General features: G+C 51.3%; 1 protein-coding gene across 1 annotated transcript in view; it reads left to right on the forward strand.

The window, feature by feature from the left end:
* LOC308331795 (NACHT, LRR and PYD domains-containing protein 3-like) overlaps positions 1 to 6,757 on the forward strand; it is a gene marked incomplete at both ends in the record, with an annotated part of 110,416 nt that overhangs the window by 98,964 nt on the left and 4,695 nt on the right. The window lies entirely within an intron of this gene.

Raw genomic sequence — 6,757 nt, forward strand, 5'->3', positions numbered from 1 at the left:
TGAGGTCATGTGGTCTGACAGAAACAATGGGCCTCATTCACTAACCTGGTCGTAAACAACATGTATTTCGTCTATATTGGCATAAGTTCAGTTCTGACGTGCGATGCATGAAAGGTGGTGCAGAGCCGTGATGTGTGCAGATCACAGGTGGATCTCGTTTTGGTTTGAAAGTCACAGGTGATCTCCCGTGTCGATCATTGGCATGGTTCCACGCTCCATTTAACAACATACAAGACAACTGGAAATATAAATCACACCTGTGTGAACTGAGCGGTGCAACTATACATTTACTGTTATAGTTACTGTACTGTGCTCTGTACTGTATTGTAGTGTACTGTGCTCTGTACTGTATTGTAGTGTACTGTGCTCTGTACTGTATTGTAGTGTACTGTGCTCTGTACTGTATTGTAGTGTACTGTGCTCTGTACTGTATTGTAGTGTACTGTGCTCTGTACTGTATTGTAGTGTACTGTGCTCTGTACTGTATTGTAGTGTACTGTGCTCTGTACTGTATTGTAGTGTACTGTGCTCTGTACTGTATTGTAGTGTACTGTGCTCTGTACTGTATTGTAGTGTACTGTGCTCTGTACTGTATTGTAGTGTACTGTGCTCTGTACTGTATTGTAGTGTACTGTGCTCTGTACTGTATTGTAGTGTACTGTGCTCTGTACTGTATTGTAGTGTACTGTGCTCTGTACTGTATTGTAGTGTACTGTGCTCTGTACTGTATTGTAGTGTACTGTGCTCTGTACTGTATTGTAGTGTACTGTGCTCTGTACTGTATTGTAGTGTACTGTGCTCTGTACTGTATTGTAGTGTACTGTGCTCTGTACTGTATTGTAGTGTACTGTGCACTGTATTGTAGTGTACTGTGCTCTGTACTGTATTGTACTGTGCTCTGTACTGTATTGTAGTATACTGTGCTCTGTACTGTATTGTAGTATACTGTGCTCTATGCTGTACTTTGATTATTTTGGGGGGAAAATAGTTTGTTACCGCGTGTTAGACGACACATACACAGAGAGACAGACAGGTACACAGTAACACAGACAGGTACACAGAGAGTCTGACAGGTACACAGAGAGACAGACAGGTACACAGTAACACAGACAGGTACACAGAGAGACTGACAGGTACAGAGAGAGACAGACAGGTACACAGTAACACAGACAGGTACACTGTGACGAAGCACATTTCTAATGTTTTTCTATTTTGTTTTCCTTATGCATGTTATTAATTACGAAATATATTGTAACGTGTGATGCTGACTGTGTGAAACAGTTTCTCCTTTTCACTAAACGGGTAATGGGCCTCGGACAGTGTGAGTGACAGGTGACAGAGACTGATGTTGCCACCCACACAAGGTTACATAGGGAGGAAGTGACACACGGGGGACAGGGGAAAAAATAGACTGAATGAGTGTGTAGGCCTACACGGAGGATGATGGGCGCCAGGTAGCAAGCGGATTCGTGTATGTTGGATCGTGCTATCTGCGGCCGTGATTAACCACAGAACTGTCGGGACCGTCGGGGAGTTAAGCTTCTGCTTAATTGCTGCCGCCGTCGGAGAATCGGCGTTTGGATTGGGAGCCGGTCGAAGGTTTTCTGCCAGTGGAGTTGAACAACCGGTACCTGCAAGCCGGTGAGGTCGAGCCGAGGGCTTTCTGTTGGATCTATTTATTTACTATTAGGGGTACCCCATTTGTTTTGTTTACTCATTTCGGAGCGAGGAGCTCTTTTCTTTGGAGAAGGATAAGGATTGATAAGGACTTTCGCGGACGGGCCGCGTCAATTAAAGAAGAGGACGAGCGCGGACTTTATTTATTTATTTATTTAATTCTCAGTGCAGACGCGCGCACTTGACTGTGGACGGGGTTTGGAGTGATTTGTTTGTTAAACAGTGTGGCGCAGGACGCGACAGCGAGCGTCGGGACTTGTTTGGGGCGGGGTGGGTTTAAAGAAATGTTTGTTTTGTTTTCGGTTATACTGTGTTTGACAATTTGAGTTTACAGCTTCTCTATATAAATAAGTTTACTGTATCCCTACGAATCCGTTGTTTATTTTCCTTAGTAATAGTTTTGCCTTAAGATATAAGGGGGCGATTGTTACAGGTGGTGGCCCATACGGGGATCTAGGAATGTATATGGAGTAGAGAGAGCCTGTGTCTGTTGTTGTTATACGACGGTAGAGCCAAAGTACACTGTAAAAAGTAACACTAACTTTCACTGAAAAAAAAAACCAAAAGTACACTGTAAAAATTTACTTGACTTTTACACAAAAAAAATCTGTATCTGAAAAAAAACATACAAAACACTATGGAAGGAAACGGTGAGATTGTGAACCCAGAACCTGGGGCAGAGGAGGCAGCTGTTGTTCCAGAGGTCAGGGAAGACAGCATTCCAATGCAGCCATTGGGGCCATTTCAAGGTCACCGCAACCCTGTAGGTGAACTAAGTTCACTCATTAGCTCGCTGTACATTTCAGATGAGGAGGGGGAGGAGGAATCAGAGGAGGAAGAGGAGATCGAGGGCCCTGACGCCCTAGTGCTGCGTGAGTTTGCCATGGTTAGAGACAAGCTACAGATACTAGATAATCAGGTACAGCATGTGCATGGGGAATTTGACAAATCACTTCAGAGTACTATTAATAGGGAAGAAGTCTTGAGGGAGTACATTGACCGCAAGATGGAGGACATGCGAGTTCTCGTCAGAGACTCGGTCAAACAGTTAGAGCAGGGAGTGGTGGAGTGTCTAATGAGGAGAGATGGAAAGTGGAATGCTGAGGTCACCAAAATAAAAGGTGCCCTTGCGTCGCGCCTGTCGAGAGCCCGTGCACCACCGCCCTCCGACCTCAGTTACTATGGAGGTCGGACACCTCACGGTCCGCCCACTAGCACCCCCTTTAGTTATATCACCCCGGCACCACAGGGGCCTGACTTTCTGAGCTTGCCTTTCCCTGGGCAGCTCGCCTCTACACCTCAAGGACAGCCTCCTAGCGTAGCTCCAGCTCGTCCCGTCAGTACATCTCAGGGACAGCCTCTTAGCACAGCTACTGCTATTCCTCAGGGACAGCGTGTCAGCATAGCTGCGGCCACGCCTCAGGGACAGCCCCTTGGCTCAGCGGCGGCTCCAGCTACTGCGCCTCCCATCGCGGCATCCCAGGGGCAGACCTCCAGCCCAGTTATTGGCCAGCCCACTACTGCGCCGCCTGTTCGGCCGACCACTGCCTACCAGTACATGAAGCCAGCCATCAGAATGGAGTTTCCAAAGTACGATGGATCTAAGGAGATCTCCGATATCCTGAACTTTGTGGAGGGATGTGAGAACTTCCTCTCCATTAGGCCCATGTCTGATGTGGAACTCATAGGAACACTTTCGAGTGTTCTGGAGGGGTCTGCCAGGAGTTGGTGGACAGCCGAGAGACAGAAGTGCACGTCTTGGGCAGGGTTTAAGGAAGCCTTTCTGGCGGCCTTCCTACCCACCGATTATCAATCTGAGGTGGAGGAGAAGCTGCGTGACATGCTGCAGCTGCCTGCCCAAAGTCTTCGTGACTTCGCCTATGACTACCGTGCACTCTGTCTGAAGTGGAAACCAGAAATCACTGAGAGTGAGCTGGTGAGGAAGATCCTCAATAACTGCAATCCTCGGGTTGCCGGCTGTCTCCGCGGGACCGTGCAAACGGTGGAGCAGTTGGTGAAGGTTGGCTCCTTGGTGGAGAAGGACTGTGAAGCCTCTGGTGCCTACTGGAAGAAGGTGAATCAGCAGAGCAGTGACAAAGGATCCAAGAAGGCATCCGGTAAAGGAGCCCCTGTGACCCACGCAGACGTCAAGATGGTGCAACACAACCAGGAGGAACCAATGTCCTTACTGTTTGTGCCCATTGTCACAAGAGACGTGGAGTTCGACGCTGTGATGGACACGGGCTGCTCGTACACCTTGATGCGAAGAGGCAGCTGGCAGCAGATCTGCCGTGCCGACGAGCAGCTGAAGACCTGTGAGGATCGGAAGTTCATCCTCGCGGACGGAAAACAGCATCAGGCTGTGGGGAAGGTGAAGCTGCTCTTTGACTGGCATGGTCATATGTGGTCTGTGGATACATACGTCCTTGACGACCACGACCTGACCTTCCCCTTGATGTTGGGTCTTGATTTCTGCCTCAAGACCAGAACGGTCATCAACTTTGGCGATAAGACCTATGGGGTGTGGGGGTCAGATGGCTACACCTACCATCCTTTTGCCGCCCGGGCCTCACCGATCCCACCGTCTGTACACCTGTATCTGGCCATGCCAGTGACGCCTTCGGTGGGGAATCCGGTGGGTGCTTCGATACCCCGATTCCCAGATGTGCCTCCTGAGGTGGAGGGCCTCTTCCTAAAGTGGCCTTCCGTGTGCTCAGGGCAGCTGGGGAAGACTAACGTCGCCACCCACAAGGTACACACCATGGATGAGATACCGGTGCGGTGCAGGGCCTACCGAGTCTCACCGTTCAAACGCCAGATCATCGAGGACGAGATACAGAAGATGCTGGGCAAGGGAATCGTGGAGCCCTCAGACTCTGCCTGGGCCGCACCCGTGGTGCTGGTCAAGAAGCCAGATGGGAGCAATCGTTTCTGTGTGAACTATAAAGGGCTCAATGCCAAGACCCAGCAAGATGCCTACCCCATGCCCCTGATCCATGACATTCTGGAGTCAATGCATGGAGCTTGCCATTTTAGCTCCTTGGATCTGAAGGCGGGATACTGGCAGGTTGCTATGGACAAGGAGAGCAAGCACAAGACGGCAGTCATAACGCCCATTGGACTGTTTCAGTTCAGAACCATGCCCTTTGGGCTCAAGAATGCCGGAGCAACGTTCCAGCGATTGATGGAGAGGGTGCTTGGGGAGCTCAAGACACGGTGCTGCTTCGTGTATATCGACGATATTATAGTATTCTCTCCAAGTCCTGAGCAGCATCTGAGAGATCTCGATGCCGTGTTCGCCAAACTGCACGTTGCGAACCTCACCTTGAATCTGGAGAAGTGTCACTTCTACCGTGACCAACTGAAGTTTCTGGGACACATTGTCTCTGCCCGAGGGGTCGAGACGGACCCAGAGAAAACATTTGCCGTGATGAAGTATCCAGCACCCCATGACTTGAAGTCACTGCAGAGATTTCTGGGAATGGCGGGGTGGTACTTCAAGTTCATTCCTCACTTTGCGGACCTGGCAGTGCCGTTGAATCACTTGAAGAAGAAGGGGGTGAGATGGAATTGGACGGAAGAGTGTCAGACGAACTTTGAGAAGCTGAAGCAGGCGCTCGTCGAGGCACCGGTGTTGATCCAGCCCGACCTGGCACTTCCGTTCCAGGTGCATACCGACGCCAGTGGTGTCGGCTTGGGAGCTGTGCTGACCCAGCAGGTGGACGGCCTAGAGAAGGTGATCGCCTTTGCCTCTCGGGGACTCAGGGGAGCGGAGCTCAACTACTCTGCCTCCGAGAGAGAATGTCTCGCTGTGGTCTGGGCGGTGGAGAAGTGGAAGCACTTCCTGGAAGGAGTGGACTTTGATGTTTACACCGACCATTCCGCACTCACGTGGGCATTCAGCAACCCGAAGGCTTCTTCTAGGCTCACTCGCTGGACTATACGCCTCCAGGAGTTCCAGTTCAACATCCACTACAGGAAGGGTCACTTGAACATCGTCCCAGACGCCCTGTCTCGGGCAGTGACTCATACCGAGCAGCCCGCAGTCTGTGCGGTAGTGGCAGTGGCAGGCAACTCGGAACTCCCCACCACCCTGGATGACCTAGCCAAGGCACAAGGCTCCGATCCGAAAGTCAAAGATCTACGGGACAAACTGGATCCCTCCGACCAGCGGACAGATCGGATTGGCTATGAGGAGATGCAGGGAGTCCTGTATCGGAGGATGCCGACCAAAGACGGTGGTTTGAAATACCAGGTCGTAGTGCCTGGGAGTCTTGTCCAGTGCTTCCTGGAGTACTTCCACGACCGACCAATGAGTGGACACTTGGGCAAGCTGAAGACTCTCTTGCGTGCTCTCGAGGTGGCCTGGTGGCCCACGATCCGGAAGGATGTCTGGGAGCATGTGAAGAGGTGTCTGGTCTGCCAGCAGTACAAGCCAGAGAATCAGAAACCGTCCGGGATGATGCAGTCCACCCAGGTGAGCCAGGCTGGAGAGGCTCTCGGGATCGACCTGATGGGTCCGTTCCCGAGGAGCAAGAAGGGGAACACCATGTTGCTGGTCACCATAGACTATTACACCAAGTGGGTGGAAATGTTCCCGTTGAGAGATGGAAAAGCCCAGAGACTTAGTGCGATCCTCAAGGATGAAATATTCACCCGTTGGGGGGTACCTGAGTATCTGATCTCCGACCGGGGTCCACAACTGACTGGGAGCGTCTTTGATGATCTCTGCAAGACCTGGGGGGTTAAACACAAGTTCACCACCAGCTATCACCCCCAGGCCAACCTCACGGAGAGGGCAAACAGGACCATCAAGACCATGATCGCCTCGTTCGTCGGGGACCAGCACAACAAGTGGGACCAATGGTTACCCGAATTCAGATACGCAGTCAATACTGCCATGCATGAGACTACCGGCCGTACTCCTGCTGAGCTGTCCATGGGTCGTGTGCTGTACGGTCCTCTGGAGCGTATGCTGGCATCCCCACCTATGCCCACACAGCCCTCCTATAGCCTCCTAGAGAGACAGCAAGCCATGATAGGGGAGGTCAAACGAAGGGTGGGTGTTGCTCAGGCCCGA

This window comes from Protomyctophum bolini (assembly GCF_963924005.1).
Source record: "Protomyctophum bolini genome assembly, chromosome: 17".
NCBI lineage: Eukaryota > Metazoa > Chordata > Actinopteri > Myctophiformes > Myctophidae > Protomyctophum > Protomyctophum bolini.